Consider the following 22402-nt stretch of genomic DNA (forward strand, 5'->3'; position numbering starts at 1 on the left):
GTCATCTGTAGGCTAGCTGCTGAATATACCAATCCTTCCAAAGTCATTCCAGAAAAAAATGACTCAAGAAGGGGTAATTTTCAGTGATGAGATAGGGTGGTAGATACGTGTATGGAGCCAGACTTTAAGCAGTCCTTAATGAAAGAATAATAATAATTTTTAAGAAAGCCATTTGGCATGCCTATGGCCAAGTTAGAAGGAAGAAAAATAAGAAAAACACTGTGTGTACATGAGTGTATTTAGAAAGTGTACTTAGAATGTGTTTAAAGTACAACACAGAACGTAAGTACCACGAATGCATGAGTATTTAAATAACGGAGTTCAGAACAGAATAGGAAAGAAGTAAGAACAGAGAGTGGAGAGCCTGTATTAAATTATCGCCCGATGGTTGGAAAAGGATACTGAAATTTTTCTACTGACAAAATTTGATTGGTCGAACTTAAAATGTTCTCTTGGTGCTAGGTTATACCTCCTAAGCAACATGCCTAAAACTGAGTGAATAATGTGTGTGCTTAGTGAGTAGGGGATCCTAAAATATAAAAAGCCCATCTAGACTCATGAGCTAGTCCATTATTTTGTGTGAAAATATAACCTTATGTTAAATAATAGCATGTAAAATTATGTCTCTGTGTATATGTGTGTATGGATGTGTGTGTACTATGTAACTACTTTTGTGATCACATTAATATAGAGTCTATGTCTTTATCAGTCTTGTCCCACGTAATAGTCCAGCACACTTTCTGCCACTTAGTTGGAGCTCGCTACTCACTAAATGTTTCTAGAATAAATGGAGCTGGAAACAGGTTCTTTTTCTATAGTGCAATGATTCCTCCTGTCCTCAGGGGGGCAGCTTACTTGAAGGTTATACAAATGATGCATTTATACTCTTCTGTCTCTGCTCCAAACAATATTTTTATATCACTTCTGACTCTCTAACCTAAAGCTCGTTTATGTACACAGAATTCCAGGGTCCACTGCAACTTTTTGTGTGATCTAATAAGGACAATAATTGACCATTGCAAAAATCAGAAATGATTTTAACCTGTGCTTTCTGGGGGCAAAAATTGCTTTTTGTATAACAGGATTCATTGTGGAATGATAACAATAATAGCTATGTCATTATTAATAGTAATGTCTGCTACATCTTTAGAGGCTACCACGAGGTAGGAATTCTGCTAGGCGTTTTTCATATAGGAGAAGTGCTATATAATGTATTGTTAGAAGTATTACTAGTAACACTAAGCTAAGCACTGCTCTCAATACTTTACATGTATTATCTAATCTTCACACCCTTTACGAAATAATTGTTGTTATTTACCTTATGCAAATGATGAAATTGAGGCTCCAAGAGGATTGAATAACTCATCCTAAGTTACCCAGACAGTGAGTGGCAGAGCCAGAATTCACACCCAATGAGAGCTATCTGCGAGGCCTGTGCACTTTCTAGCATGGGACACATGATCGGGGAAGTGGTGGAAAGCACAGAGGGATACAAGTCACAGCCCCTGGTGGGGAAATCGCCATAGTGGTTTCCTCCTAGGATGGCACTGCAAAGTGAAGGAGAACATGTGAGCCAAGCATCCAGACTAGTGCAGAAGAACAGTAAAGACCCAAGCATCAACGGCTCCTTCCCTCCCCCTACAAAGCGGCAAATTGTATGAGATGTCTAGATTTCCTTCCTCTTTTTTTTGAATGACATGCCTATATTTCTAAACCAGTTTTGATGGGGATTCATTTTCAGTGGCTATGGAATTACTCGTGGAAATACTACTATTAGACTTTTGCCTCTGTTCATCTCACATGTTGATCCTCACGGCAGAGGTTGCTATGATAGACCAACAAATAATAAAGTTGATAATAGTCAAGTGGCAAAACCCTCAAACTTTTTAATACTCTAAGCTTTCTGTCTGAAAGATGTCATTTCTTTCAATGGCTTAAAGTTTCTTCAAGGCAGAAAACCATTGAAGCTGCAGCATAGCTGAACATCTGTCTTATCATGTGGGCAGATATTGGGATTAAATTAACTAGAAATGAATAGAATGATGTATGACAGGGTGCAGATGTCCCAGGCACAGTGTGATAATTTCATTGCAAAACTATGTAATGAATTCCATACATTATGGAAGTACAAATGTACCACTTTAGGTAATTGTGATGAAAAGGTATAATGTGCAATGCATAAACAGAGTGTGAGCCCAGGGGCATTTCTCCTCTGCTATTTCTCTTTAGTCATTTCAGAATGACTTTATTTGGTTTAATGTAAGCCTATTATTATTATTAGAGGCTTATTTTTTAGGTCGGCTCCTTCAATGTTTCTTGCCTGGTTGGTATAAGAAATATTTGGAGTAGAGGAATAGAATTTGGGCAGGTCAGAGCTTTTAGTCTCCTGGAGAGTGATGGCTGGAGACAGCATTTACAAAAATATTTTGTTGTGAGAATTTCGGAGCAGAAGCTTTCTCTCTCTCTCTTTCTCTCTCTCTCTCTCTCTCTCTCTCTCTCTCTCCACGCCGCCCCCCGCCTCTGCCCAGCCTCCTTTCCTTCTCTCCTTTCTTTCTGATGAGCTGAGAGACTGTTTCAGCATCTTCTGCTGTTCTGTGCAAGGGAATTAAAGGTGGTATAATGGGAAGAAATGTGGGTTTAAAGCCAGAAGACCAAGTCTCTTCCCCTGACTCTATTCTTGACTGCTGTGTGACCTTGAGCAAGTCACTCCACCTCTCTGAGCTGCTTTTTCCTCATTTGTAAAAAGCAGCTAATAATACTATATCATACTGTTGCCAGGTACAAATGAGGGGGTATAGAACATAAGTTCTTAAAAGATAGACCGTGTCTGTCTTGTTTATTGCTTTATCTCCAGTGCTTAGCAAAATGATCACACAGCACAGAAAACTGATGATTTTTTTTAAAAAAAATTACTTTTCGTTATTTTTTTTTAAGTTCCTTGGCCCATTGCTTGGCCCTTGGGGGAATTTAATTTATTAAAATCTTAAGTTTCGGCTGGTTTGAAGAAGTTTATCTGCAGAGACCTTCAACTTGGGTGTTGGTAGCCCATTCACTAAACAGCCCATTACAATTAAAGACCCTGGCCAAACACCCATTCCAGCTGAGCAACAGAGAAGGACCGAGGCTCTCTCAGTGGCACACAGGGCAGTACAGGAAGGGACAAAACCCCTTTCCTGACCAGCAGCCTCCTATTTGCCTGCCTTGCCATGCATGCTGCCTGCCCTGGCTGGGATAGTGGGAGCCGAGGTCAGGCCTGGCCGGCAGCAGAAGCCTCTCTGCTCAGGGAGAAGCCACCTTCACTGGCATGTTTTTGAATCCAGGAACAAGAGGCAAGTTTCATTTTGCAGCAAATGGCTGGCCTGCAGCCCTGCTTCCCAAGTGAGGGTGAGATCCCCGTGGTCACAGCTGTGGCCAGTCCCAGCCTTGTTTTCCTCTCCATCCCGCTGCTCTGTTCACACAGCCCCACTCTTCCCCTTTAAGTCTCCTCTCCACCAATTATTTGCCTGGGGTGACATCAGTGGAAAATGTGAGGAGATGGCAGCAGGGCCGAAACCCTAGCCTTCCCTGGGAGGCCAGAAAAGCCTGTTTTTAATGCTCCGATTGGTCCCTGATTTCCCCAGCTTGTTTGTGCCATGTAATGCTTTCGGCACAGTGAAGCGAGATGCCCGGGGTGATTCAAGGCCACTGGGGGCCTGGGTCTTCCTGACCACTGGACAGACGCTTTGCTGTCTGGCCTCTTTTCTTAACTGGAAACACCCCGAAACCAGCCCCATGGAGGGCACACACGGTGGAAAATTCACGTGGTAAGGCTTTATCCTTCCCCCAAATGAAAGTTGCTGCATTCGAAGCTGTGGGTTTGAGGTTTGTCACCACATATCTTCCTTTCCCTGCTCCAGTCTTCCTATTCTGCCTCTCCCCACAAGCTGCGGGGTCTGGATTTTCTGCCAAATTTGGCTGCCTTGAAAGGAACATTGTTTGAAATAGAGACTTGAGGAAGGTGCTAATCTTCCGTTGCTTATCAAATTTGAGCAAAAATATGTTGACATCCCACTTTCCCAAGTGCTAGCTCAGCTCTTTGCCATTCAATTGTGAGAGGGACCAGCTGTGTGTCTAGCTGGGGATTCAAACCCTTTCTGACTACCCAGCCCCGCTTACCTGGCCTCACAGACACACAGGCCAGCAGGGGTGATGGGTAGTTTGGAGGTCTCTTCATCCCCAATGGCACAGCCCTGTTATGTTCCGGGAGAGGCATCTCACTGATCGCTTCTGCCCCTGCCGCTGCTTAAACTCTCAAGGAAAAATATGCCGCCAAGTAGTTACTGATCTAAATGTGGAAAGAGCGCTTCATTTTCTCACGATGAAAGACATATTTGGGATCATCTGGTTTTCCAAGCAGATGCCCAGTTTATCTCACTTTAAATCAACTCTCTCTGACTGGACCCTTTCCTGGATGAATTAATTGAGCGTGGCTAAAACCAAAATGCTCTGTCGATTAAGGAGCTAGGCAAAGGGGCGCTGTGTCAAGGATGTCAGCTTGCGAGGAGGGTGGCAAGTTGTTTACTTCTATTCTCATAACAGAAGGAACAGGCAGGCTCAGCCCACTGGAAATAATTTTGAATAATCTCACTCTATTACTCGAAGCGAAATTGAGTCTGCTCAAGCTACCCTAGTGATCCGACATTCCAGTGAAACGGGGAAACTAATATCCAATTCATGCAGCATAAAATAAGTGACATAAGGAAAAGCAGGATGGAATCTGGAAGTTTTTAGTTTTCAATTTGTACGGCTTGTCTTCTATTACTGGATCAACTTGCTAATGCGGCTCACACAGAGGAGGGGGTTTCATTAAGTTGCTGGTCTTTAGTGGTGGTGGGCATGTGTGTGCATGTGTGTCTGTGTGTGTGGCAGCTATTGGTGTCTGACACTGATATCAGATATGCAATGCCCTGCATAAATCAAATCTAGAAGGGGAATTTGTCTAAGAAATGGAAATGGAGCCCCTGACTTACCAAATGGAGATCTTCTGGCTGAGGGGGCGGATAGCCTGGAATTTAGATTTGACCCTTTCGAAAATGCTCCCAGTGTGCGGGGATGGGCTCATTAGCTTCCTTTGCCCACCAGCTCCCATCGTACATGCTCTCTGATAAGGGAACTGTCATCCACTGAGTTCAGAGGAAAACCTCAACATCTCTCTTAACTCTTTCCTCCGTCACAGCTCTCACGCCTTTCCAGTAGCTAAATAATTGGTTCTGCTTCAAATTATGTTATTTCTATTCTCTCCTCTTTGTGCCTGGCTAAGACCCTGATCCAATTTTTTAGTAATTCTGATTGCTCTTTATTCTGCCCATATCTCCCTGCCTTAAACCATCCTCTTTCTGACTGCTAAATCAACGTAAGCACAGCTCTAATGTATCACTCCCTGCTCTAGAGTATTTGATGGCTCCCTACTGCCTAGTAACTCAATCCAAGTCCCCAAGTTTATCATTCAAAAGTCTCCTTAGTTTGGCTTTAGTCTTGCTTTCTGAGTCTCAGGCATTCTTCTTCACTCATTCTGAGCTGCACTCCAGTGAAAATAGTTCTGATTTTCTTGCACATGCTGCAGTTTTCTACCTGTGTGTTTGCTCACACAATTTACTGTACACGAGTGCCCTACTCTGTCGGTCCATCTCTGCATGTCCAGATCCCATCCATCTTTCAAGATCCAGTTCAGGTGTTACCTCCTCCAGGAAGACTTTCTGGTTCCTCTGGTTGGATACCCTCTTCCTCAGACCCCTCATTGCCCTTTCTCCCCGTTCTAGCCCAAGGTCAGTACATTGGGTCATAATTAAGTGCACGGGCCAGGAAATCAAATGTCTAAATGAGAATCTTGGCTGTGGGGTCTTGTGCATGCCACTTAAATTCTCTGTGCCTCGGTTCTCTTCTGTGAAACTGAGCTAATGAGAGTATTTAGCTCTCAGAGAATTCTAGGAAATTAAAGGGGGAAAAAATGGTGACGGGTGTGGCATGGTGCTATCTACATGGCAAGGGTTCAACAAGCATTTTTTTTTTTTCCTAGTAACCTTTCTGCTCTGCAATAGTGCAAGCTTTATAAAGATTTCACAAACTTATGGTTCAATCTAGTTTTTTTTTTGAAGCCTACAGCACCTGGTCTTCCTAGGTGGTCTCCCACCCAAGTACCAACAGGCTCGACCCTGCTTAGCTTCCGAGATCAGATGAGATCAGGCATATTGAGGGTGGTATGACCATAGACCAACCCAGTATTTATTGAACACCTACTCCAGTCATGTTTTTTGTTAGGATTTGAGGATAAATAGAGATAAATAAGATATAGCATCTGCCCTCAAGGAAGTCATGGTCAAGGGCAGAGGAGATGAACTAATAAACAGCATGACAACACATTGGGTTAAGGGCTCCGATAGAAGTGAACACAGGTGAGACAGCTTAGTGAGATGACTTAACTATCAGTGCTGGAGCCAGACTCCCTGGGCTTGAATCCCAGCTTGGTCACTTCCTAGCTGCATGACCTTGGGCTGTGCATCTGTTAACCTCTGTGCTTTGATTTTATTACCAGTAAAACGTGGATAGTACGCGGTACTTACCTTAGAGGATGGTTGTAAGGATTCCACGGCTTGAGAACCAAATCACACCTAGAACAGGGCCTGGCACGTTGTAAGAGCTCAGTAATGGCTAGTTATTATCTCAGAACTCTTTGAGACCTAATTGGTGCTTTGCCTTTGGGCGATTTCTTTCTCTGCCAGAGTGGTGAGCTTTTATAAGGATAAAGACACCACTGTTGGGAGAAGCCATGAAAAAAGGAGGCATAAGACTTTTGGAGGTACACTTTGAAGCAGGCTTGTCCTCCCCTTCCCTATCCCCAGAGGGTCCCCCCACCCTGCCCTCTTAGAACACACACACTCCAGCTTGCCTCTCGGAGGCAGAGAATCCCCTCACTTTTGCTGGGTGTGGTTAGTGCAAGTCATTGGCCAGCCTCGCTTAATCTCTTAAAAGTTTCCTAGTGTGAGTAGCCTGTCTCTCTGCCTTCCTGGGCTTCTGTGGCAAAGTTTCCATTCAAAGAACCCTGCCCCCACACTTTCCTATGCAGGAACATTGAGATCTTATAAGATGGGAAAAGGCTAGGGCTTTATCAGGCATTTTTAACTAGCCTCAATACTGGTACAAGCTTTTGTGACTTTAGTAATTGGTCTTTGTGAAAAACAGAACCACCCCTCCCACCTCCCACCTCCCAACCCCCAGTCTATGGCTTAATTTCCCAAATCTTCATTTTTTCGTGCCTTAGTGTTAGTGACACTTGGCAGAGGAAGGCCTGGGTTCACAGCCCCGGCAGCCTTTTGTCTGGGATTACATTGGTCGGCCCTCCCTGGTCTGAGATGACAGCTAAGGACATTCCTAGACACCACTGTCCTGAGAGATCTTTTGACCAAAGCAGGGTACATCCACCTCTGTCATGTGTCTATACTCTGGCCAGTCATTCAGAGAAGCATCAGAAAGAGCAGGGCCTAAAAATGTCAGGAGATCATGTGCAGTGAGTGTTGAAGGCAGAGTAGAGAATTGGGGTGATAATGTGGAGGATTATATGAAAGAAATTGTTTCAAAAGCAACTTTAACAAGTGGAAGGAAGTGAAGGACTTGGAAGTGAAGAATCATTTATATTCCAGAAAAGGCAGCCTTTGTGAAAGCAGAATGGGTCCAAGGCTCTGTGTGTGTGTGTGTGTGTGTGTGTGTGCGCGCGTTGTCGTCGTCGTCGTTGTTGTTGTTGTTGGAGGAGGAGGAGAGAGCAAAGTTAACCTGAAGTCAATGCATAATTACACATCCCTTGTTTCTCTAGCTCATCCACAGTCTATGAAGAAAATCCAGAAGTGTGTGGTAATGAACATGGACACAACTCTGACTTCCCCATCTGGTCCCCTCATAGCTCCAGCAAAAACACAGGGGGGCTTGTGGTGCTCCTTGACAAACATTTTTTTTTTTCGTTTTCTTTTTTTTAGGCGAGGCAACACTTGGTTGACCTCACAGATTGTAAGGACCTCGACAATCCTTTATTTTTTATTTTATTTTTTTACACCTACAGCACCTGGCCATCCTAGGTGGTCTCCCATTGACATTTGTTTTCTGTAGCTCCTGCCTTAGATGATGACCCTCTGTTTGGGTCTCTCTTGTTCTCACAAAGTGGGGCCAACTCATCATTGTGATTGGAGTTAGACTGGGTTGCCCAGATACTGCCTTAGCTGAGGTAGAAAAGGATTTCCTCCCACTGGTGTCTTAACTCCTTCTTTAGGTTTCTTTAGGCTTCACATACATACTTTTTTTTTTTACTTTAGCATTGTGGGGCTGAGTCATTAGAAGACTCTTGAGAGATATCTATTAGTGTCCTGGTTTAAAGCCTACAGGCTCCCGAATTATCTCAATATCACAAAAAAATGTCTGCCTACCCAGGTAACCCTGGAGAGGCCATGATGAATTTGGACTTCCCCTGATGCCTGGAATCCGTGCTGTAACTGAGGGGAGTCCCCATCCAGTTATGTCAGTAGAACTAGCTCCTAACTGAGCAGGACTCTCATCCCCTGAGAGGCAGTGTGACATGTGGCGGCCTAAGATGGAATCAGGCAGTCCAGGTTCAAACCTCATCTCTGACCTTTCCTAAGCATGGGGCTTTGACCAAGTCATTGGATCTTTTCAAGTCTAGTTTTATTAAATACAAAATAGAAATAATAAAATATCTTCCTAGCAGGATTATTGTGGGAGTTAGAGATGACTCAAGTGAAATGAATGGCTTGGTGTCTGGCAGGTCAGTGATAATAGCAGCTTCCATTCATTTAGTTGCTTACTAAGTGCCAGACACTGTGATATATTCTTTATATATTTTAGTAGAAATAGTTTTCAGAGGCCATTTGACTCTCTACGTCAAATAAATATAATTCTGCATAATTTTCTATACTTTATCATTTTTATTTATTAATTACTTATTTGTTTATAAAACTTTATTTCAAAGTCCCATTCTGCATGACGGCAGACACTCAATTCATTCTAGTCATTGCTGGGAAATCACAGTCACCTCAGTGTTCTCTATGTTGCATTATGTTTAAGCTCAGTAAATTCAGAATGTTTCTTTTTTGCTTCTTCCCCTTGATGTGGCATTAACATTCTGGAGTTGAGTAGTATCCTGGCATGGGTGTGGATGGAGGGAAGGCCGAGGCTTCTGGCCCAAGGTTTTTCTTTTTTTCAGTGATGGTGGCTGCCAAGATGTGTTTCCTGGTCTTTGGTCATTGGCATTCTTACTCCAGACATGCAGGCTCTACTATGTCCCACCTTGTAAGATTTTATGAAAACGAGTAGTGAGACAGGAAAAACTGGCCCTACCTGATCACATATTCTCCTAAATATCTTCTGTCTTACTTCTGGACTGAGAGCATTGACCTTAAAAGCCAATGTCTTTGTTCTCTGGTTCTACCATGGCAGCTTTTCCAAAGTGATAGGGGGTTGAGATGGAAGCAAGGAACGCAAGGTGGCTGTGTAAGGGAACATTCATCTTCTCACGACACGGACACTATTCTTATTTAATTTTTCATGCAATTCTATGATGTAGTTTCTATTTACAATCCCATTGTACAGATAATGATTTAAGGCTCAAAAAAAAAAAAACAACAACTGGGTGTTGGACCCAATTCCTTCAACCACCAGATATTTATAGAATGCCCATGAGTGCCAGATTTGGGGGACTACAGCAGTATTCAATACCGACAAAACTCTTGTTCTTATGGAACTTACATCCAGCTGGGGTGGGGAGAATAGGGAAGAAACAGCAAGAAAAAAGATCAACAAGTAATCTGTGCAGTTTATCCCATGGCGATAAGCGCTAGGAAGATACATAAATCATGGAAGGGGGCTTGGGAATGCCAAGGAGGATGTGCCTTTGAACATTATGCTTCACTGAGATGATAAGGCAGGTGAAGAATCCATATTGGAAAGAAACAAAGCCCAAAGAGAGGGACCAGCAGGTACAAAGGCCCTGAGATGGGGAGTCTGTCTGATTGAATAGTTAAGGAAGAGCCAGGATTTGAACCCAGTTAGTCTGCACGCTGTGTCTATGTGCTTCACTACCATTTAATGGGGCTCAAATTATAGTCATTATTGCTATTTTTATGTCTCTGCTATTGACCTGGCATTAAACCCCTCTTTTATTTTCAGAGTCTTGGTGGGTAGCTGAAAATGTCAGATACTCTTTCTCCTCACTCTCCCTCTAACTATGGAATGGTTGTATGCCTCAGGTGCAGAAACACCACCTGGGCTTCAAGTCAGGAGCTAGAGATGCAAGGAATAGGGACCAGAAGGAAGAGTTTCTGTGCCCTGGTAGTTGAAGACCAGAGCATCGAATGTGGCTGTGTGAGAGTGGTGTTGAAAATTGAGCAGGGCTACTTGTGTCATCAGTATAAGCTGCAAGGTCAGGGCTAGGTGAAGCAGGACTTGTGTCTGCACTTGACCAGTTTCATTCTGTGACCTTCAATGTTGTTCCTGGCGGCGTAGCCCTGAGCCAGTTTCCTGAGACTTCACGGCTATTTGTTGAATTAGCTATTATCCATCTGTTTTCTCCTTCAAAAGTAACATAGGTTTTATTTTTAGTTCAATAAAAAAAAAGAAGACTAGATGAAAGTAACATTTTCTTTTTCATCCTGCCACCCTATCCCACAAATTTGGGGCTTGCAATTTTTATAAGGTTTGCATGATGATAAATAAGAAATAGAAAAGTTATTAAAATTGAAGTGAATTTCTTTTTGGGATGTGGAAAATAATGAAAAAGCTATTTCATCTGTTTTCTTTCCTATTTCAAAATATAAAATGGGAGATGAGGCTGCTTGCTGTTTTGACATTGTCAGGCATGTCTCAAATGCCCTAGGTGTTCTCACGTTACTCCAACAAGTTCTCAGAGCAACCAAAAGAAATGTTCCAGTTTTCTCCTGTTTTGTCTTCCCAGAGCAGTAAAAAAACCAGCATGTCCTGGAAAAATTTCACTTTACCTGCAAAACAATTTTTTTCCTTCCTAATATATATGTTTACTAAGATGAACTAATTTAAGTGTGAAAAAATTAACACACTTTCTTGAGATACATCTCCCCCAGAGGATTACGATAATTTAGGTAAAGTCATAATCCAAATCACAGGCCTTTATCTGTTTTATGTTTCCTCTTTTTAATTTTTCCTTTGTTTTTATTTTTAATTAAAGTTAACTGCAAATAAACTTTGGAGAATTAAACAACTTTATAAAGTCAATTACACCACTCTGTCCCCATCTCTCCCCCAGCCCCCCTTCCCAAAGGCAACCACTTTGCCCAGAAAAGCTGACAATTTTATTGTTTACCCCCATACTTCTCTGCAACGTCTCATCTTGCTACTTTTTGAGGGTTCAGTTTAGGTATTACTTAAGAACTTCCTACGATGGAAGATAGAATTTAGACCTCTTTGCTCCCCTTAAACCACTTCACACTCTTACCATAGCCCACATCTTTCTAATTAAATAGAGTAATATTATAATTTTGAGAGATAAATATTCAGAGCTTACATTATTATTACCTTTTAACAATCTTTACAGGTGATTCATTTAGCAAACTGATGATTTTTCCTTTCCTTCACATTTGGCTTTTCCTAGAGGTAATATTTGTCATAGTTTTCATTTGCTCAGGATTGCACGTACAATTAAGTAATTAAATTCTAAACTCTTTGCCAAATGTCTAAATCTATCCTTAAGATTTCCATTTACGTGAAGTTTTCCATCATTTTTTTTTTCCCCAGGAGCCTCCTGACCTCTTTCAATCACCCCTGCCTGTGCACAGCAATCTTCCTGGAATCTACCTTCCCAGCATCTTAAGGGCTGCCTTCACTTCTCTCCCAGTTTGATGCTTCCCTTTACTGTACCCCATGTCATCATCTTATTTAGATCATCCCCTCATTTTATTGGAGTGCATCCTCTAATAGCTTCCTGAGAAAGTTGAAAGGAAGGTAAATAATTTTGTGACTTTGCTGATCTAAAAATGTTTTTACTTTACTCTCATACTTTATGTATTTATTTTATTACAGTTTGTGTGGGAAAATAATTCAACATTGGAAATTATTTTCCTTCAGAATTTTGAAGGCATTACTTCAGCTTCTAGCTTCCAGTTTAATATTGGTTGGGAGCCATTCTGATTCCTGAGCTTGTGTACCTGTGTTTTTCTCTGGAAACTTATGGATTTTTTTCATGGTCCTTATTATTTGGAAATTTCACAATAATATGCTTTGCTGTAGATCTTCTTTTTTTTTTTGATCCATTGTCCCTTTTAATAAAGACACTCATATTCTTTAGTCTTGTAATTTTCTTAAATTACATTTTTAATAATCGCATTCATTTAATTTCTTCAAATTTTGTAGAACTTCTATTATTTGGTTATTAGATCTCTTAGACTTAAGTTTTATTTTATATTTTACTTTCTGATTTTTCTTCTATTTAACTTTGTCTACTTTCTTGGAGATCTTACTTTTAAAACTTTCCATTGTGTTTTTCATTTTCATTATCACATTTTTAATTTCTAAGATCTCCTTTTTGTTTCTTAAATAGTCTCAGTTTTCATTGCCCTATGCATGGTCACAATATTAATTTTCAAAATCTATGAACGATAGGTATTCTTTAAACTTTGCTTTTCCCATCTCTATTTCCACCATGTTGTACCATTTTTTTCTTTTAATATCTAATCACTAGATGTCTAGATTTCTGATAGTACTCAGTTGTCTGATTATATTTCAGAATAGGGGACTTCAAAGCTGACTAGAGGCTTGTGAATTGTGAGTTTAAAGGTAGGATGATCTGGGTGGGCTCTAACTTGTAGAGCTTTTCATGTCAGTTTTCTCTTGTTTCTGTTAAGAAGCCTTCTGTTAGTTGATATATTCCTTCTCTTGCTTCTTTTGAGATCTTTTCCTCGGATCTCCACAGTTTCATTATAATGTGTATTTGTGGATATCTATCAATCTATCTATCTATCTAGTCTCCTTCATATTAATTGTGAATCCTAAATCTTATAATTTATGCTTTTTATTAATTATGGAATATTCTCGGACATACATTATTAAACTATTGCATCTTCCTCATTCTCTATATTGTCTCTTTCTGAAACTCCTATTGACATGTGTTGGACAGTTTTATCCTGATTTTTACATCATTCAACTTTCCTTCATGTTTTTTTCATTTCTTTCTCTCTTCGTTCTAGATTTTGGGTAATTATTTCAGATGATATACCCTCTAGTTGTCTAATTCTCTGTATCTTTCTGCATATTGGGTTATTTAACTCATCTATTATAGTTTTTCATTCGTCTCTTTCAATGACTTCATTTTTTATTTCTATTCCTGTTATTGGTTTTATAAAATATACCTTTTCCCTTAATGTTTTACTCTTTACTCATATATTCTCTTCTTTTATGCTTCTAATTACTTAGACAATTATTTTGTAATCACTTTCCAATATTTATATTATCTAATTATTTTGAGAGCAGCCCTGTTGTTTATTTTACCTCCTGACTTGACTCATGGTAGATGTCCCCCTCACTTAATTAGTTAAGATTTTGTTTCACTGTGAGTTATAGAAATAAGGAAAATAATGACTTAAACAACAGAAGCCTAGTTTTTTCTCATGTAAAAGTTCTGATGTGATGTAGGAAATTCAGTGTTGATATGGTGCCATTCACTAGTTGTCCTCATGGTCCATGATGGAGCACCAGCCATCACATCCATGCTCCAAATAGCAGGATGGGCAAAAAGAAGGAACAAAGGGGACATGGAAGCTATCTTTTGAGGAGATTTACTGGAAGCTTCTATACAACATTTCTGTTTATAACTTATTGGTCAGAACATAGTCATATGGCTACCCTTAGCTGCCAAAGAATTTGATAACTTCCAAGACCTAAACAGGGGAGGACAGAAATTCTTGGGAAAAGCAACAAGAAATCCCTACTGCATTTAAATATTTTATAATAAGTACACATCTTTAGTGTATAATGCCTAAACTACCTGGGTTGAAGGCCCATCCCTCCAAAGAGCTTTTAGTCTTGCTTCCTCCAGGTGCCCCAAAGTTTCTCTTATTTGGGATCTAATTTTTTGTTGTTAATTTCTTATATTGGGAGGGCAGGGTCACCGAACAAAATGAATAATATAAATCTGAATTCCAAACCTGTATGAAGTTTGCCTTTATGGTTGGTTACCTATTCTTAGAGAAGATTTTATTTTCTCTCTCAGTCCTTAACCAAGATAGACATGTAAGTTTGTACACAGAAAATAGATTGAGTAGATTTTTAAGCCTGTTCTTTTACTCATGGTGTAATCCCTTGAGCGTCCTAGCTTTATGCAAGGACCTTTGTTACAGCATCAAATTGTATAGGCCTAAGGCTTGGTCTTTTGTTCCAACGTAGGCATAAAAATCTAAATCTTTAGGCCAATGAGACTGACAAGCCCCATGTCCCTTCCCACCTCAGCCACTATTTACCAGGGCAGTTGCAGTGTCAGCTCACAAGGTTGTAGTTTCTTCTTTATTTTAATCCCCCAGGGGATTTCTCCTACTTTCTAATAAACTTTACAAGCTCCTATATACTTTATCTTTTCCTTCTATAATTTCTAGGTATTCTGTAGCAGGAGGATTTCAAATGACCAGTCTACCCTTTCTCACTTTTGGTTTGATTATAACAGCCAGAATTGTATTTCTGTTGCTTAACACTAGAACTACTAATTCATACAATTTGTGTTTTAGAATCTGCTCCCTTGGGCCTGGGCCTGATTCTTGACAACCGCTGAGGTCTAACATCTTGCCAGAGATCTCCAGCTAGAGAATGACAGATGGGCACTCCCAGGCTCCTGATATGATTCCACTATCAGAGCAATTCATAAAGGGGAACCTATTTCAAGCCAGCTTAGGCAGTCTCTCCATGAACTCACTGTTCTCATGTGCAAGCTTTGTAGAACTCCAGCTCTAACACTCTCGCGTCTCAGACAGCAGCTTGGGAATTCAGAAACCCTCCTGAGAAGCATACTCGTTTCTCAGGAGGGACTGAAATTCAACCCATTAATGCCAATTACACTGAATAATCAGAATTTGGCAGCAAGGCTTTGGAACATAGGGATGAAAACATATTCATTCCATCATGATGGGCAGGCTCTTAAATGCCCGTAGCTGAGACAAACATAGACCCAGTGCTTCCCTGGCAGGCCTTGAGCAGCCATGGGGCAGCAAGAAGGCACTGGGGTGGGAAGAAGGTCCAGGATGCATGGACAGGGCAGTTAGGTTCATCTGCCCTTTGTTCCTGGGTCTGCAACTCACCTTCTAAATCACTTTGGGCTCACTCTGCCTGCTCTCTTAGCATCACTTTCTTTACTAAAGAAATGGAGATAAGGTTGCCAGTCATGCTTAATGTAGTATTGCAAGGACCAGATACCAGATATTTATAGGAGAGAGATAACGTTACCATCTTAATCTTGCAAATGAAGAAACTGAGGCTTGGAGAGATGAAGTGAGTTCTTCGAGTTCACATAGCCAGTGGGTGGCAAAGCTGGGGCTCAGAGATGATGTTTCTGACCTAAGAACTCATTCTCTTCCCACAGTGCCACAACTATATAAATGTAAGATAAAAGCAGGAAGAAGAGAATTAACGGTTTGCGAGACCTCTTCCCTGCCGGCCGCTTTATGTGTAGTATGTCATTTACTTTCCCTGCAACAATCTATGCCTAGAGGTTAGTTTTCATATGCCTACTTTATAGATGAGAAAGCTAGCTCTCAGAGACTACCTATGATTTACCCAAGGCAACATAATAATTTCAAGTGTTAGGATTTGAACCTGGCATTGTCAGATCACAAACTTGTTCTCTCTCTCTCAATCTCTCTCTCTCTCTCTCTCATCTCTCGGTTTCTTTTTAAAATACTCTCCAGATATTGACATGCTCCCCTAAAATCCATATGCATTTAGATGAGGTTCAAATCAATTAGTTCAAACTTTGCTGCTGAGGTTCCTTTGTGCCAAAGGTGATCAAGGTGCTTCCAGTTTTATGCATTCAAACCCAATGAGGAAAGATCTTTACTTCTTGCTTGACAGCCCAGAATTGAGACTCACAGTGCATATGGTGTTTGCAAAATGCTAGTTGTGTATGGGTGTTTAAACTTTAGTTTTGCAGCTTTTAATTTATTTATGCAAGCAAGCCGCCTTTCATGAATTTTAATCCGAGCTGCCTTAAAGAAGTGCTTTCCAAATGGGACAGCATTTGTGATCACCACTAAGCCATTCTAACTGCTTGCAGGCCTGGGGAGAGAGGCAGTGGAGAATATTAGCAAGCTCTGAGCAGTCCCTGTGTCATCCCAGGCATTGTGGCGTAAAATGTGCTTCGTGTCTAGAAGAAAAAAAAACCTGTGACTCGAGTCTTTGGTTATTTTTAATGCTGAGCAGCAGAACCATGGGGAATATTACGAGTTCCAAGATTTCTGACAAGAGGGACTTGCAGCCGAAGTGCTTTCTTCAGGAGAGCGAGAGAGAGAGACACTGCTACAAGTCTTTATTCATTTATTTATCATGCTTCAGTTCCCTAAAAAAGAAAACACTTCTCCTGTGCAGGAGAAATTGCTTCAATGGATAGATTGCATTTAAATAATTTAAGTATAAAATTACTCGAACAGGCCGACTGATATTTCGAAAACGAAACAGTCACAATCACTTAAGAGTGCTGGCAAAGTTCGTGATTCGATGAGATAGGAGAAGAGGTTTCTGTCTAACTTCGGGAGGGGCCCTGTCCTCCCCACTGGCTGTTCCTTACCCCTCCCACCCCACCACCACCAAAGGAGGTTTCTGGTCAGGTTCTGCAAAGAAAGGGTAGGTCTTTCAGACGCCAGACCCTTGAAAGAGAGATAGCTGTTCAACACTTTGGCTCACGCTTTTGGGGTTTAGTGTTCATCTGAGCAGCTAGGAAAAGTAGCGAAAACACTGAATTGGTATCCAGAAGACTCTCACGTTGTCTGCATGAGCTCACTGCCCAGCCTCCATGTCCTGGAGTTCCTCATCTGTGCAATAGGATTATAATACAGACCTCACACGGCTGTTGGGACTAAATTAGGTTCCTGAGAGAACCCAGCACGGTGTCTGGCATGGACCTGTCTGTTGCGTTATGTCTACAGCACATTGTTCCATGTGTCTGAGAGGCTAGTCCTACAGAGATGCCATCTGGGCTTAGGGAGTCTTTCCATTCTCAGGAAGTCTTCATCTATGCCAGTGATGAATTACCCATTACTGTGGGCAAAACATTCTGTGGTCTGCCCGTTCCTGCCTGTGCAAAACATTGTTAGACTAAGGAGGTTCTCCCTTGCCTATGCAAAAAGCATTTCTTCAAGTTTGTTTTATGGTCTACCAAGACTCTGAAAAGACTGGCAAAGAAATGTCTCTGTGGTCAAAATCATTTGCAAAATGCTGTATATTGTGTGTCCCTTTCACCTTTCACCCCGCACCCTGCCAAGAGAAAGGCTTTGAGAAGTCTTACATGAAAGAACCCTTTTTACTTTAAATTCAACTTAACTCTGCCTTCATTCATTTTATTTGGCAATGAAAGCCTCTCCATCTCATCCCCCACCCTCAACCCCATACCAAATGCCCTATCAATATGCTCTGGGATAGGACTAACGGAAATATACTAAGGGAAACTACTCTTTTTCCATCCAACTCTATTTCCTTCTGTCTTGTTTTCCTCTGAACACTAAAAGATCAGTTTCAGGAGATTTCGAGTTCTTCTCCTGTTTACTATTAACAAATTAATTAAGCAAATGCACTAAGTGCTGGGCTTAAGATCAATAAAGCATCATCTGTATCATGAAGAGTCAAGACAGGAAACAGATACAGAATAGAAAAGGGTAATCTCTGCACCTAGTGTTAATAGTCTGTGTGAAATAAGTGCCAGGATGGGGGACCGAGGTGGGGATGAAGGGAGACCCTTCCTGTCTGGCCTGGGAGTGTCAGATTAGGCCACCTGGAAGAAAAGTTTACTTCCTGTTGTCTGTTGTCATCAGTGCTTGGGGGATTTTGCTTGGAGACATTCTAAATTCTAAGGAAGCAGCATGTATGGGTATGGGTGGCAGCTTCTCAGCAGCACCAATGTTTACTTTGAAGAGAAAATGTCTGCTTTGTAGGCAAATGTTTTCAGCATGGAAATGATCATTGCAATTGCTGTGGTTGTCACAAATGTTTCATCAGAGCCGATAAAGCAGCTGAGTGTTGGCAAAATCGATGAAAACATCTTGAGAAGTGTTCGCTGCCTACTTAGCCGTCTGTGGCTCATCTGGTGTGAGGGAGGAGGGGAAGGAAGCGGTGAGCTGAGGCCACACATGAGACTCTGAGAGGCAGTGTGACGTGGTGGATGGGCACGCAGGCTTTGCAGCCAGATTACCTTGTTTGCTCTTGTAAGCTCTGTGACTTTGGACTGACTACCTAACTTCTCTGTGCCTCCATTTCCTCATTTGAAAACTGTAGATAATAATAGTATTGACTTCATAGTACTGTTATAAGTATTTAAATGAATCAATATACATAAAGTGCTTAACATTTAATAAATATTAGTTAATATAATAATTATTTGAGGTTCAAAAGTCTACCACTCATTTGTCTCATCTTATAAAGAGGCTTTACACGACACCATTTATTCAAAGTATCTGTTCAGCAACTTCGATGGCTAGGGACCCAGTGGTGACTGAGACAGGCCAGTCCTCTATTTTCTCCATGCTCTCTTTCTAGTAGGGTAGACAGACTCATCAAATAAATAAATGAAATACCTTCAGGGAATGACAAACACTACAAAGAATATAATTCAGAGTGATGGAAAGGAGAATGTAGTGGAGTCACAAGTCGTCTACGATACTAAGATGGGCGCAGAGGAAATGTACTTTATTTAAATTTCTAAACTTCCCTGACATCCTTGATGTATTGCCTGATGGTTAGCATGGAAAATAATTAACTTTGATCTGATGCAAGAATCCAGTGTCTAGATTTTTCTTCCCCACCTTTGACTGCAAATCCAGGTGACACTTGGGTGTATGGGGAAGGGGGTGTCTTATCTGGGACCTTGCGCTATTCTAAGAGAAGGAGTCCTTGGATCTTTGAGACATTCTTGTACTGTCTTCCAGCTTCTCTGGTCTCTGAAACAATGTCTTCTTCTGTCTGATGGCACTCATCCTATTTGTGCCTGGGTCTTTGGCACATGTTTAGGCTTGCTTCTATTTCTCAGCTTAATTTGGACTTGGTAGCATTCCCTGGCTAACCGATATTCATCTCAGCTCTCATTGGCACTGGAGACCCATCTGAGGTTCTGCCTCTGCCAAGACACAACCAGCCCCGGCCTACAATCTGCATCTTCTTCTGGGAGTCATCACTACTGTTGCTATGATGGACTCCAGGGCGGGTCTATTGGCTTCCAAATAAACTGCCTTTTGAGTCTCCATTCAGGAACTTCTTCTGAGTCTTTTACACATACCACGGGAACCAAGAGAAGCCTAAGAGAGCTGTAAGCCAGTGTTGTCTTCTGCTGATTCTCTTGAACGCGTAGAGTAGCAGGAAGGGGAGGAGACAGCTCCCAGGAATTGCTCTTTCCCCAGAACCCTATGATTGAAGAATGGCATAAAACTCCCTGTTCATGCTCCCCTCACCCCAGTCTGTTTCTAAGCCACTCCCCTGTAAAGTTCAGCCCTGAAATGAGAAGGTGGAAAAATATAAACCCTGGAATCAGACCTTCTCTTCTCCCTCTATCTCTATTCTTTCTATCAAAATATCTCAGGCAGAAAAGGATAGAATTATCCTTCTTCTATATCATAGATTAAAAATCTCTTATCAGGACTCCCAAGTTTCAGCTTGGCATGTAAAGAGCTTATAAGTCATCACTTCTATCCTTATAATAAGAAAAGCTGAGAAAACTAAAACTTAATGAATTTTCTTAGGTCCATCAGGGATCTGGGGTTATAGGGTAAACCAACACCCCAACACCTAGATAAACTCGTGAAATCAGAGAGGTAAACAGCTGAAATCTACTTATCTGAAGCCAAAGCTACTGGAACTATAAACTAGTAGAAACATGAAAATGGTAAAGTAGATGAATTGTGTGAGGCTGAGTGTGGGCTAGTATGAGAGTAGAAAACTCTTGGGGACTCTTATAGGTTTTTCTTCTAGGTTCTCATGGTGATGATCCAAGCATATCCCAGTGGCTCTGGTAGAAAAAGGAAAAGAGTAATCATTGTGAACTATGTCCAGAGCATTCTCCATAACTAAAGCCTACTGTCCAAGAGGGAAAGGACTATCAGAGCCTTATCCTACCTAGGAGAAGGGCAGGTAGCCAACCTTAGCCTCCTCTAGTTTTCCTGTCTCATCTAAGAGGGGAGAAAGCCACAGCAATGTAGAAATACTTGTGAAGGTCACAGGCCTACTAAAAGACCAAGATTTAATCATAAGATCAGAAATGTTTCCCTTCCTACCTGCTTTGGTACCCCATCGACAGCAGTGGATTGCAGCTGAAAGAACTATAAGACTCTCTCTGTGGCTGAGCACTTAAGGAAGCCCAAAGACAACAGGGGAGGCAAAAACAAAAACACAAGGGCAATCTGAAGCCTCTAGCACCTATAGCAAACATTAAATATAGACCAAATTCTAGCCACATTACCAAAAATCCACACATCAAAGGCCAATTTACTTCAGTTCCTACAACCCAACATGTCTGGCCTTCAACAAAAAAAATTACAAGGCTTGCTAAAAGTCAAGAAAAAACACAGTCTGAGGAGATAGAACAAGCCTGAGAACCACACTCAGATATGACACAGATGTTGGAATTATATGACAGAGCATCTAAAATAACTATGATTAATATGTTAAAGGCATAATGGAAAAAGCAGATAACATGTAAGAATGGATGGGTAGTATAAACAGGGATATGGAAATTCTAAGGAAGAATCAAAAGGAAATGCTAGAAATCAAAAAGATTATAACAGAAATAAAAAATGCCCTTGATGAGTTTATCAGTAGACTGGACACAGACAAAGAAAGAGTCAGTGACTTGCAAGTAGGTCAATAGAAACTTTTAAAAATAAAATGCAAAGAAGAAAATGAATTAAGAAAAAACTCAATAGAACATCCAAGAACTGTGAGACAACTTCAAAAGGTATAACATATGTGTATTAGAAAAACGAGAGATAAGACGATGAAGCAGAATAAATATTTGAAGTAATAATGGCTGGAAATTTTCCAAAATTAAAGACAGACACTAAGTCATAGATCTAGGAAGCTCAGAGAACATGAATAAATGCACCAAATCTACACCCTGGATATCTTATTCATACACACACACACACACACACACACACACACACACACACAAACACATACATATGTCTCTCTCTATATGTGTGTATATATATATATGTGTGTGTGTATGTGTGTATATGTATAAATACTCGAAAGAAGCTAGAATAGGGGGTGGTGGGAAGGGGAGAAACTTGACCTATAGAGGAAAAAGATAAGAATTACAGCAGACTTCTTATCGGAAACTATGCAAATGAGAGAATGAAGTGAAGTATTTAAGTGTTAAAAAAAAAAACAGCCTAGAATTCTACATCCAGTAACATTATCCTTCAAAACGGAAGGAGAAACAAAGATATTTTCTGATAAATGAAAACAAAAATTAAAAAAATTCATTACCAACAAATCTTCATCACAAGAAATGTTAAAAAAAAAAGCTTTTCAGGCAAAAGAAAAATTTCATAAGTCAGAACTTAAATGTATATTAAGAAAGAAAGAGTATCAGAGAAGGAATAAATAAAAGTAAATAAAGTTAATTTTTCTTACTTTTAATTAGTAACTGTTTAAAGTAATAATAGTGACGATATATTGGGTGGTTATAGCATACCGATAGTGAAATGAATGATAATTCATAAGGGAAGGGAGGGAGGAATGGGGAATACTCTGTATCTTCATGTATATATATGAACCAGTACAATGTTATTTGAAATGTAATTTATTTAGTTAAAAAGGTATATTGGCAATTCTAGGGAAACTACTAAAATTATCTTTTTAAAGAAGTATGATATTCTATGGAGATATTTTAAAGTTGATATTCTAAAAGGGGAGATAAAACAGAATCATAAAATGCTGTATCAATTATATGACATTCTGGAAAAGGCAAAACTACAAAAACAATGAAACAATTAGTGGTTGCCAAGGGCTTGGGGGTGGGAGGGAAAAAAGATTGCATAAATCGAGTACAGGGGGTTTTTTAGGGCAGTAGATCTATTCTGCACCATGCTGTAATGGTGAGTACATTAAACTATGCATTTGTCAAACCCCATAGAACTTTATAGCAAGAGAG

At 40.6% G+C, this 22402-nt stretch overlaps 1 pseudogene; it reads right to left on the reverse strand.

Annotated features, from left to right (window-relative positions):
• Positions 1-6132: 6132 nt before the first annotated feature.
• On the reverse strand, positions 6133-6250 carry LOC111730754 (annotated as a pseudogene).
• Between the last annotated feature and the right edge of the window lie 16152 nt (positions 6251-22402).

The sequence above is a fragment of the Pteropus vampyrus genome, unplaced genomic scaffold (assembly GCF_000151845.1).
Source record: "Pteropus vampyrus isolate Shadow unplaced genomic scaffold, Pvam_2.0 Scaffold334, whole genome shotgun sequence".
Classification (NCBI taxonomy): Eukaryota; Metazoa; Chordata; class Mammalia; order Chiroptera; family Pteropodidae; genus Pteropus; species Pteropus vampyrus.